Source organism: Magnolia sinica, chromosome 16 (genome assembly GCF_029962835.1).
Source record: "Magnolia sinica isolate HGM2019 chromosome 16, MsV1, whole genome shotgun sequence".
Classification (NCBI taxonomy): domain Eukaryota; kingdom Viridiplantae; phylum Streptophyta; class Magnoliopsida; order Magnoliales; family Magnoliaceae; genus Magnolia; species Magnolia sinica.
Genome location: NC_080588.1, coordinates 23,454,206 through 23,467,885, shown reverse-complemented (window position 1 = coordinate 23,467,885; position 13,680 = coordinate 23,454,206).

Genomic DNA, 13,680 nt, shown 5'->3' with positions numbered 1-13,680 from the left:
AGACAATGTCATGGCTTGACATATCTTGAGTTGAGCATTGTGCTTCACTAATGTAGTCAACATCCATACACTGAGACTCACTTCATCCATACATGCTTCATCCATACTGTGTCTCGAACATTTGCATTTATGTAATTTCATAAAGTACAAGCAATGTTTTTGGCACCACAAATTTGACAATGTAAAGGGGCTTTCAACCATAACACTTACAATATTTACATCGACGCCTCTCGAGTTGGTCTGGGGTGTGTACTTATGCAGGAGGATAGTGTGATCGCCTATGCCTCATGACAGTTGAGGAAACACGAAGAAAATTACCCCACTCACGACCTGGAATTAACGGCAGTCATTTTTGCATTAAAGCTTTGGAGACATTACCTCTACGAAGAGGAGTTCGAGCTCTTTCACAACCATAAGAGCCTCAAGTACATCTTTACACAGAGGGACCTGAATATGACGCAACAACACTGGATGGAGACTTTAAAAGACTTCAAGTTTGAAGTCTCCTATCATCCTGGCAAGGCCAACCTTGTGGCCAATGCATTGAGCTGCAAGAAAACTGTAGAATTTGTAGCCCCTCTAATGGTAAGAGAGTGGAATATGGTGGAGTTCATGTGAGATTTCGAACAGAGGCTGACAGTGGAGGAGCCATTCGAGAGCTTCGCACACTTCCACATGCAAGAACTTATTGATGACCGAATCATTATGGCTTAGAAAGAAGATGAGCTATTGGTAAAGATGAGAGAACATGCAAGCGACAGTGAAGAATCAGAATGGAGGATTGGCTTAGATGGAGATTTGAGGTATCACGACCGTCTATGCCTCTCGAACCTTCACGACTTGAGGAGAGAAGTTCTAGAGGCCGCTCACAATTCAAAGTTAGTGATGTATCCGGGTAGTACGAAAATGTATCAGGACGTGAAGCGTTCGTACTGGTGGGACAACATGAAGGCCCAAATAGCAGACTTTATGTCTCTATGCCTCACGTGCCAGCAAGTCAAGGCCAAGCACTGTCGACCCCCTGGTTTACTTCAACCCATGCCCATAGCCGAGTGGAAGTAGGATTTCATATCTATGGATTTCATTTCCAGGTTACCAAAGACGAGAAAGGGGCATGAATCCATTTGGGTGATTGTGGACCGGTTGACAAAGTCGGCCCATTTCCTCCCAATTCGAGTTTCTAATTCAGTAGATCACCTGGTTAAGCTGTACATTAATGAGATTGTACGACTGCATGGGGTTCCTCTAGAGATTGTGTTGGACTGAGACACATGATTCACTTATCTGTTCTGGACTTGAATACAAGAGGCGATGGGGGTGAAGCTGAAGTTCAGTACTGCATTTCACCCACAGCCTGATGAGCAGACGGAGCGGGTAAATCAGATACTCGAGGACATGTTACGAGCATGCATACTTGACTTCAAGGACAGCTGAGATGACTGTCTCCCTTAAGTTGAATTCGCTTATAACAACAGTTTCTAAGTAAGCATTGACATGCCTCCTTATGAAGCCTTGTATGGATGCCCATGTCGGGCTCCGTATTGTTGTGTGGAAGTTAGCGAGAAGAGCTTGGTTGGCCCAGACTTGGTTCAAGTGACCTCAGAAAAGATCGATATTATCAGGCGTCGACTCCTTATGGCCCAGAGTAGGTAGAAGAGTTACGCTGATCGAGACGGAGACAGTTAGAATTCGAAGTTGGGGACCATGTATTCCTTAAAGTTTTCCCAATAAAAGGAGTACTTCATTTTGGTAGGAAGGGAAAACTCATGCCAAGATTCATTAGCCCATTCTAGATTTTAGACCGATTGTGTATGGTGGCATACCTTCTCGCCTTGCCCACATCACTCGCAAGCATGCACAATGTATTTCATGTATCGATGCTGAAGAAATATGTTCCCGACCCTACCCATATTATTAAGTGGGAGCAAGTGCAGGTAAGGGAAGACGCTACCTATGTATTGCGACCAACCCGTATTCTAGATAGGAAGGAACAAGTGCTGTGTAGCAAGGTCATCCCGCTCGTGAAAGTGTTATGGACACACCACACCGAGGAGTAGGCTACTTGGGAAACGAAAGTTAAAGCTCGTAAGAACTACCCACAAATCCCCGAGGAGTACGAAAAGGTACTAATTTCGGGGATGAAATTTTTCTTTAAGGGGGGTTAGATTGTAATGTCCCGAAAAAATCTGTACAAGAACCCGAGTACAACCTTAGGCAAAACGACCCAAGGACCGCATCCCGTCGTATAATTTAGATGAGATTTAGTTAAGTACCAAATAATTTATGGATTAAGCTTGGACCACCATTTTCATATTTGAGAAGGCCTAAAACTATGAGTACCACTGACTCAATGTCACCTTAAGACGTAGGAAAAATTCCAAGAGCCTATCGCTCTCGGGAGTACATCGAAACTTGGTAACGGAACTAGACCGCACGTCGAGGGTCCGATGTTAGCGAAACTATAGGACTATGTACGTCCTATTGGTCTTGACAACCATCGCGGGAATCAAGCCCAGGCTGTATCCAAAAACATCCCACTTGAGCCATGAGTGAAGTGCATGAGAAACATGAATATTCTTAGAAAATGAACTAGAACTTAAGTGAATTGGGCCATTCGCTCTCACGCAAAGTTAAGAATTTTAGACTGTTAGTTTGTGACCAAACTTCACCCATGGGGAAAGGAAATTTCCCTGCACATATCCGTATAACCGTGGCCCCGATTGAACATATACGACCATTGATCTGAGACAGGCTCTGCATAGTCGATCGGCTTATTCGATCGCACCAAAATTAGGTCCTGACATGGATCTATTGTCAGGGAGCGTACTCTATGACATAGATGAGCAATGGGCCTCCCTATGAGCCCTCTTCGTCAGAAACAGCTGCCCACGGGGTATAAACCATGTATAAAGTGGCCCTGGGGCTATTTGCATCATAACTGGGCCTATAAATAGCCCTCATTTTACTCTCTCTCTCTCTCTCTCTCTCTCTCCCATATACGAATTTTGTAAAACTCTAAGGGGGAGAGAGGAGAAAAGAGGAGAAAAGAGGAGAGAGAGAGAGAGGAAGGACCTTGGGAGATCGGTGTAGAAACCTTCCATGAATCCACGCACCAAATCATCCCCGTTGCACTACAAAATCTCGTTCATCTATGATTTCAAGTAAGAGATTCAAGATAGTTGTTCATCAACCTAGCTAACTAGTTTCATCATTTAGGTGCCCGACGTTCCATTTTTGGAAAAGTAGAGTTTAGACCGAGTCTGAGTCCAGCAGTTTAACGAAAGGTGCGGATTATAAATGCTTAGGTTGTGGTCTATCAATGCTTTCATGTCAACCAATGATTGCTACCGTATTACCTTCGATACGCTGATTTTCGTTTGAAATACACCTATGAACAGTAATATGTAAATGATGCAATCTAGGTATTTGTTGAAATGTTTAAATGAACAATTGAAAATGATTTGTGCTTGCCATGATTTCTAATCTAGGATTCATCATCGTCATATGCATATGCCGTGACTTGCGCACCGAACCGATACCCAGGTAAGAAGATGCCGATCAGCGTTTATTCCGAAGAAACACCACGCGTTGCGGATTTCGAGGGAATCTCTACACAATTGGTCCCATTAATTAACCATAAATGCAACCTTACATCAAGTACTACACCCATTCCCTCTTTTTCCAAAAGTCCACCATTCTTTCCACCTCACCATTCCTCTTTTTCTCATTTTCAACCACAACCATCTCTCTTCTCCACCAATTTCAAACTAAACCATACCCCTCATCACTCCTTTCTTACAACCATCACTCCACCCATCCCTCCATCCATTATTTCTATCTCTCCCTCTCATTCTCTAGCAATTTTTCCAAATCCCATGAGAAATTTCACACATCCAACACACTCTCTCAACTTCAAGTGTGGCCCACCCTCTCATCTCCAATCTCAACCATTCATCTTTCATCAACCTCCATTAAAAGTGAAGGTAAGGAGCTAAGGAGTCCAAGGGAGCAAGGAAAAGGAAGATAAGGTGGGTGATTTTCCATTAATTTAAATTTTTGGGCCCACTTGTTGGTGGGACCCATTTGGATGTATGTGATTTAATCAAGAGGGCCCATAGTGGCGGGGTTCCTCTATCTCACCGTGTATCTCTCTCTCTATCTCTCTCTCCTTCTTTCTTTGTAATGGTGTGGATCCCACCAATATGTGTTACATCTCCCCCGTCCATCTACATCAGACGGTGTGGCCCACTCTATTATAGGTGATGATCCGCACCATCCACTGTTTGGATGGGCCCAATGCATCTTTTTATATGTATATATATATATATATGTATGTTATATTTTATATAATATATGTATATAATATATAATATAATATGTATTTATATATATATACAATATAAGATAAATATTAAATGTATATGTATATATATATATTGGTGGGCCACATCCACGTGGGACCCACCACAATTTTGTGAATATATAAACCGTCCAGCGTCCCTGGACGCTGGACGTTGCAACAGTGGAGTGTCATGTGTGTGTACTTTATAAAAGAAAAAGAAGAAAGGAGTGGTGGGCCTCTCATGCAAGCCCCACCTTGATGTATAAGTCAAATCCAAGCCGTCCATCCTCTTCCTCAGATCATTTTAGGCGTTGAGCCGGAAGTTAAGATTAATCTGACAATCATACGGGCCATACCATGGGAAACAGTAACGTGTACCGTTAAAACCCGCTCTGATGTTTTTATTCGCTAAAAACATGCTATATATCGGGCTCGTTTGAAAGGTCTTGAGATTTGGAAGCTAATGAACGGGATGGATTTCTCTGATGTGGGCCCCGTCTGTGGAAAACCACAGAAAATCTTTTTTTCAAAAAAAAAAAAGGAAAACAAGACAGCAGCAGCAGCCGCTGCCACTGACAACGACGCAGGCAGCGCCTGCGCTGGGCGCTCTAACGGACGGACGGGCTGGGGCTGACGGCCCCAGCAGTGGGCCCCACCTTGGTTCCATTCGACCATCCACACCGTGCATTTGCTGGGTCCCCATGAACCAGCCGTCCACCCCAAAAATCAGCAGTAAATGGAACTTAGGTGGACCACACCATCTAAAATCATATGAAGACATGTCTAAACATATAAAAGCACTTGGTGGGGCCTACCTGAAATTTGGATGCGGCTGAAACTTGGTCTGTACCCTCAGCCAAGTGGGGCACACATAATGAGCGGGCTGGATTTGTGGACCACATCACAGTGGGCTCCCTATCCGTGTGTAAATATATATATATATATATATATATATATATATATATATATATATATAAAATAATAATAAAAAAAAAAAAACAGCACGGTGGGCTCCCTGACTGTGTGCGAGGGATGCAGATAAATGGTGGGCCCCACCCACGATCCGTGTGACCCTATGAATAATTTGGGTGGAAAATAAACATTCCAGTGGGCCCAGTCCAGTGGGCCCTACCTTGGTTCAGGTGGTTTTATGAACAGTTGGGTGGAAAATAAACATTATGTTGGGCCTTAAGTTGGGTGGAAAATAAACATTATATTGGGCCTTAAGCTGGGTGAAAAATGAGTATTTTGGCGGGCCCCACTTATGTAAGTATTGTAAACCACACCCTCTATTAGTGTGGGCTCCATCATAATGTATGTGTTTCATCCAATTGTTCAACTGTTTTGGAGATAATTTAAGGTCCATTGTGGAGGCCCATCTTCATGTATTGGTGGTCCTTGTTGAGACCCACCTTGATTTGTATTAGGGCCCACATCATGAGGCCCACTGTAATGTATGCAAGGCCCATGTGACTAGGCCCATGTTGATGTAATTTTGGCCCGTCATTGAGGCCCACCTTGATATGTATCTGTGAGACCCATGTATGAGGCCATTTGATGTGTTAGAGGCCCACGGGTCAAGGCCCAATAGGACACACATAAGGCCCAATGTAGTGTAATTCCACCATGATATATGTATTGAATTTGTAACAGGCCATTCCTTGGGAGCAATGTTGGTTTGATGTCCACATTGAATGGATAATGTTGGTTAAATGTCCGCATTATAACTCTCCCTAAGGCCCACTGATAGGCCCAAAATTATGGTAAGAAGGCCGCCTAGGGCCATCTCCATTATATCTAGAGCCCATCTCTTTATACATGTTTAGTATAGATCCATGATTCATGATCATTCGCACCATATGTATGCCTGATGTGAGGGTGACCGATCATAGCATATACCTTTGGATAGACTGTTTATGGGCTCCCTGATAGGCGGAGTTGCCTCATATAAGTGCATGGTATATACAGGACTGTTGCATGACTGATAGTGTGACTCATGCACTTGCATTTGTGTGATTGTAGTTACTGTATGCCCTAGCGACATCAGGGCCATAGCCTCCATAGACACATCGTGGATGGCTGGGTTGGATACCGGAAATATTTGGTTCTAGCATACGGGCGCCATAGACGTCCCTAGGTGAAAATCCCTAAACCCGATGGTACCAGAGGATGACTCCAACGTCGAGACCGAGTGGATATACGAGCGCATGAGGGCCGAATACCGGGAGGCCGCGTCTCCCACTGTGTCATGGTCGGTTGGAAAGGATTGTGGCCTTACTCGCCCGAGGGTAGGGGGCAATACTAGGCCGAGTTTGACCAACTCGCGAATGGGTCCGCTATCGACGTGCGGATAGGTATTGGCGGACTATTGGTCGGGCGGATAGTGAGGTTTCTTACGCTCACTTGGGTGTGTGCGGCTAGGAGAGCGGCAGTGCCATTTGGAGTGTATTGAACCCTGATTATCCGAATGAGAACTGATGATACATGATGAGGATTGGTATGCTTGAGTTGCATCTCGCATCGCATGGCGTGTTATGGCCGATAGCATTCATATCTTGCACCGCATAGCCTTGATACGGTGATTGCATTCATGTGCTCATCACCATGATTCCGCATTACTCGACCTTGCATTTTGAGCACGTTTATATTGCGCACACACTTACACCACCCTCTAAGTTTTCCATAAGCTTATGCACGATTGATGCGTGCAGGTGACGCCAGGACGCAGTCGCAGCCAAGTCTCGCTGTAGTTGGAGCGTGCAGCAGATCTTCTGGAGTTTTGTTTCTTTTGTTGCATTGTATTTCCCCTTTCTGCCGCATTGTACTCAAAAGTTTTTGATCATAGTGAATTTTGTGATGGTGTTCTTGTGGTTATTGTTTGTGGGTTATGCTTTTATTATGCTCATTATGAATCGGCTGATGATTTGAAATCCTCCTTGTAGTATCCCAGGATCGGAACCTGGTGAATGGGTGCCGGGATCCGAAAATGGGGTTCTACGGAGGCTGTCGGCTCGGTTGTGGTCTATCAATGCTTTCATGTCAACCAATGATTGCTACCGTATTACCTTCGATACGCTGATTTTCGTTTGAAATACACCTATGAACAGTAATATGTAAATGATGCAATCTAGGTATTTGTTGAAATGTTTAAATGAACAATTGAAAATGATTTGTGCTTGCCATGATTTCTAATCTAGGATTTAGCATTGTTATGTGCATATGGATTTCTCTATCTAAAGAATTAATAAAACACATGTTGAAACTAATGTAGTCTCTGTGTTTGTTAAATTGTTTAAATGAGAAATTGCTGATGATTTGTATTTACTATAAGTATTAAGGTAGGATTCCCTGTTGTCTTATGCATATTTATGTTTTCCTCTATGAAATCAATTGATGAAAGCATGTTGTATTAGCATGCTCTATGTATTCGATGAAATTCCCAAATGAGAAATCCACTTGAATTGTTTTGGCTGACTGCTGAGATGAATATCACACGTGGTTGTAATAGCATCTGGATAGGATTGGGGCTACAAACGTAGCCCAGGTAATCGATAAAAGTCCTCGTTCGGGTGGCCGAATTTGTCTCACCACCTTGGGTAAACTCGATGAATCCGAGTCGCATGACGATTGGTGACAGTGGCTAGGCCACAAGGGGTGCTTACGTGCTCCATGTCAATTAAGTCAGCATGCACCTGTACAAATCAAGCTTGCCTAATGAATTGATTGGCCTATTGTTGTGTTTACCATATATGAACGCGACTGCTTGAATCTAAGATACTCCTCACCAATGTAAAGATCCACCTTAACCATGATACCACGATCCACTACGACTCATGAGTTGGGCATACTGGTATGGGATATCGTGTTTGAGCTGTCGGCCTATGCTGGGATGACAAGCCTCCTTGTAGTGACCAGTGAGCAACTAAGACTCGTGAGCAGGGCATGGTGGCATGGGACATCATGTTCGTGCTGTCGGCCTACGCTGGGGTGACGAGCCTCCCTGTAGTGACCACGAGCACAAATTCTTGTAACTTGCCTATCATATGTGTTTGACTAGGAGTGACAAACCTATAACTTGCCTATTGTATGTGTTTAATTGTGAGTATGAACCTAGATGGATCCAGAACATACGAGTAGGGCACTACGGTTGTCCGATGCTGAATGTTCGATTTGGGTTAATGATATAAAGGGAGGTACCCTAGCTTTTCAAAATTACTGTATGAATAAGCTTAATTAATTACTTGGCTAACATGACCATGGATTGCACTGCATTAGTTAGGTTGTGCTTAAAAGGTGTTGGAGTTGCACCGTTTTGAGGAAGTGTTGTCATATGCAAAATAGGTTGTTGGAGTCACGTATGAGGGAGCTTCGATGTGAGGGCATGCATCATTACTTGCATCCCAATCCTGCATTAAAAAGAGTAGTTAGGAAGTGATTGTTATGATTGCTTTATCATTACTGCTTGATTGACTTGATAACATGTGTAACTTTTGCCTTATAGAACCACTGAGTTGATCACTCACTCCCACTCTAGGATGGTGTTTTAAAACACCAACCAGACTTTGATTTAGATGTAAGTGCAGATGACGTCTATGCTATGGAGCAGGACTTCTTGGATGAGGAGGAGGAATTCTCTTACTTCCAACTCTCGGGCGGGTCGATATAGACCTCTTGCCGATATGCAGGGACTACTGGGACATCTGGGCTTAGTCGAACACTTTTACATATTCATTTTATTCATTTTAAAACAATACATGTATATATTGAACCCGGTTACGTACTCATACTCTGAAGGAAATGTGTGAAACACCTGCATGCTTAAATAGATATATTTTAGACTTCCGCTTACTTAACTTAATTATATCCGGAGTATGATGTGTTGTTTAGTATAATTCCACGCATGCTTCACTCATTTACATGGAGGAAATCTGAATATCATCATCCATACTACATAAGTGATGTTCTGGATCTTGGGAGTAGAGCTTTGCTCGACCCTCGAAATTCAGGGCGTTACAGTATGTCATCAATACCCTTTGTAACCAAAATTGTTATCACTCTACAGGCTAGCTTGTTATTGACATAGATTTTTTATGGAAAATACTCCATGCCTTCCTCCTCACTCCCATTTTATTGGGGTATTCAGGTTGCAATACTCCGTCTTTCCATTATCAGGCATTTCGAGTATAGATGCCCTCAGGCTTTCCTTCTAATCAATAAGCTGCCTTGCTGATTTGTTATTTTTTGGCCACTGATAGAAAACAAATTTTCTAAATCAGTCTTCCTAAACGGCATCACTGACGATCTTCTCACAGTTGTCAGATTTGTTGTCACCCTCTATCGCCTTTCATTGTCCTTTCTCAAGATGATTTCCCCTCGCCTTATCATTCTTTGCATTATATTTTTCAATGTAAAGTAATCTTCTATTTGATGTCTCTATCAATGATGGTACTGACAATAATTCCTTTCCTTTGTCATTGCAGCTTCTTCCAGGTATCTTGGTGAGGGAAATCTGATAGTTCTAGTAGCCAATAATTGTTCCATCATTGGCAATATATCCTATTTTTCAAACGCATACTCTTCATGTGAATCGGATGGTTGTGGTCGTTTATCATTCTTATAATCTCCACGCCGGTCTACCCCTTCTCTTCCTTTTATTTCCTTCTTATCGCGGAACGTACTTTTTCTTTTCTCCTGATTGACAGCATTTACCACCGCCCTACTCGGCCCTCTCTTTTCATTTCTAGCATGGAATGCGGGTATCTTTTTAGTCATCAACTCCAACGCATGTGCTTTGGTGGCCAAATCTCCATAAGGCTTTATATTGGCACTAGTAAGTCCAAATACGATCCCTGTATCCATGGAATTTAAACACATTTTTACTTGTTCTCTCTCTTCAGGCAACTGCTGGCATGCTGCCCCTTAAGTTTTCCATCTGCTGATGAATTTCTCCACTGATTCATTTTCTCTTTGTTTTACGGATGCTAACTCAGCTATGCTAACATCGCGATCTGACGAGAAGAAATTTGACATAAACGCATCCTGTATTTGCTCCCATGTTTGTATTGACTCCAGGGCTATACTTGAATACCAGCGAAATGGTTTGCATGTCAAGGAAAATCCGAATAGACGTAGACAATATCGGGGAACATCGGAGAAATTTCCCATAGATGTGATGAAATGCATCAGGTGCTCATCAGGTAATCTGTCTCCATTAAATTTCTGAAACTCGGGGTGTTTGAAATTAGCAGGGAAGGGTACGTCCTCTACTTCTTTTGGATGTGGTGTTCGATACTGAAACCTTCCCGTGCTATCATGCTCTCTCACAGCTTCCGCAACCACTTGTCGCACTTCTTCCTATGTTATAATTCTTGTCGCAGGAATGGACCCATGAGACCCCGCTCAAGGTAGTTGGGAGCCTTCAGGTTATTGTTCCCATTCATTCATAGTAGCCATCATCGGAGGTGATATTATGTGGGCTACATTGTGTGTGAGATTGGCCAGAGCTTCCCAGAGATTCTTACATTCATCCATCAATGCCTTTTGCACTTGAGCCATTTCAACTAATCTATCTTCGGCGGTGGGCAGAGGATCTTCACTTGTCCTAGCTATACATACTGTGGCTTCTCCGTTTCCTGGTGAAATTGTTACCGGGATAGAGCGAGAATAGATAGTGTGAAAGGACTTATCGAAGAAGGCGTTCTACTCGACCCTGCCGTGCTTTCATATAGTCTAACTGATTATAGCGAAAAACTTCACGGTGATACGCATATTGGAGAATCCTCCATACGCGATTTATTCTTCTGTTTTCTAGTCTATTGAATTCTTGCCGCGGGTAGAGCTGGAGATTCTTTGTGTGATGATGAAAATGAAACTTTTTCTGGGTATATTGCTGGAGGAGCAAGTTTAGGGTTTTTCTTTACTACATTCTGCATAACAGGTCCTCCAGTTCTCAATATCGATGGGTTCATCCTGACCGTGACCCTCGATGTCACACCCCCAAACTTAGAAATCGGATTCACAGGAATCCCGATCGCCGAATCCGGTGCCGACAGCCTCCGTAGTATCCCATTCTCGGTTCCTAGCGTCCATATGCTAGATTCCGATTCTGTGATCCTACAAGGAGGATTTCTTTTGTACATTTAACTCATAATAAGCATAACCATAAGATTACCCAATTCACAAAGGCAACAACATTATCACATATCCACTAATATAATCATTTGAGTACAATGCTGAAAGGGAAATACATAAATAAAAAATCAAGCTCCAGAAGACCGCCGTACGCTCCAAGCTCAACACTGCTGCAACCTAACATCACCTGCATGCATCTATCATGTATAAGCTTATAGAAAGCTTAGAGGGTGGTGTAAGTGTGTGCACAAGGTAAGTGCCAAGTATTCAATGCAATGACATAATCATACAATGTTGAAATAAGCGCAAGGTCATGAATCATACGTTATCAGAGTAAGCGAAAATACTGACAAGTCCATGAGTCAAACAATATCAGAATACGCAATACAAATCAACTATACAAATGAAGAGTCAAAGAGAGCCAAATATCAGATGCCGAGAGTACAATGCAATATGTAAATGCTGCTAAGTCCGTCTGGACCATATAAGTGCAGAAACATAATAACCCAAAATGCTAAGTACTACGGATGCAATGTGATATGCGGTGCGAATGAAATGACTATGCTAGAGTGTGAAGTCGGGATGATAGTACATAGTATCGCAGGCTACGGGGTCCACCACAAGGGACTTCTATCCAAACCAGTCCCATACCTAAATTTGGATTGTCAGACTGAATGTGGTAAACTCCTGATCTCAGGTTAGTCGCGCGCCCAATAGAAATCTTTGCCATGCGAAGGTACACGTAACAAATAGTTACGCACCACCAGCCCGAGTGGATAGTGAATGAATGAATATGCAATTCCTACTCAATAAGTCCACATATCAGTACGGTTACTCTCTGGAAAATCACCGGGGTCTATTACACTATAAACCAGATTACCGCCCCATTGCGTGCAACAAGGTGAGTGGAAGAGACCTCACTATCCGCCTGCTAATATCGGGCCCAGCTCGTCAATAGCGGATCCATTCCTGGAGCTGGTTAGACTTAGCCTAGCATTGCCCCCTCCTTTCCGGCAGGTAAGGCCGTGCCCCCTTCCAACTGACCACGACACAGTGGGAGACGCGGCCTGATGGTATACGACCCTCATGCGCTCATGCATCTACTCGGTTTAGACGTTGGAGCAACCTCTGGAACCTAAAGGGTTTAGGGACTTTCACCCAGGGATATCTATAGCACCCCATGTAGAACAGATTTTCGGTGTCCCATCTGGCCATCCACGAAATACCTGTGGAGGCTACGCCCCTGATGTCACTAGGGCGTACAATAATCATAACACACAATGTAAGATGCATGAGTCATATAATCCAGGAATGCATCAGTCCTGCGCATACCGTGCGCTCATGTGAGACAATCTCCGCCTATCAGGGAGTCTTGTAACAACATGCCCAATGACATATGCAATGGTTAACCACATCTCATAACAAACATGCAGATGATGCGTATGGGCATGTATTATGATGTTATGCTATCACATAATCGGTATCAATAACCGACATAGGCAATCGACCTCGACAATGTGGACATTTAACCAACATTGCCCCCAAGGAATGGCCCGCATAGAGCCTAACATATAGTGTACCCATGGCTCCACATGAGGGCCAATTATACAACACCATGGGCCTCACTCAAGAACTTAATATACATCATGATGGGCTTTTCACATCGGCCTAACATACATCACAATGGGCTCCAACGCCTAGCCCTCAATGCATCACAATGGGCCTCATCACATAGGCCTCATATTCATCACATTAGGTCCTTAAAACACGGGCTGAATACACATCACAATGGGCCTCAAATACGGGCCGCATATACATCACATTGGGCCTCAAACACAGGTCGCATATACATTACACAGACCGAATACACATCACAATGGGCCTCAACTATGGTTGCATATACATCATATAGGTCTGGACAATCGGCCTCGACAATTGAAACCGGCCCGACAAATCGAAATCTACCTCGATACTTGGCCTCAACAATCGCTAATCGGTCAATCGGTCACGACAATCAGAATCGATCAATAATTAGAATCGATAAATCGGTCATGTCAATCGGAATTGGCAATCGGTCACGATAATCAGAATTGATCGATTATAAGAATTGAAAAATCGGTCACGTCAATCGGAATTAGCAATCGGTCACGACAATCAGAATCGATCGATAATCAGCCTCGACGCAAGGCGGGGTTCATAGATGGACG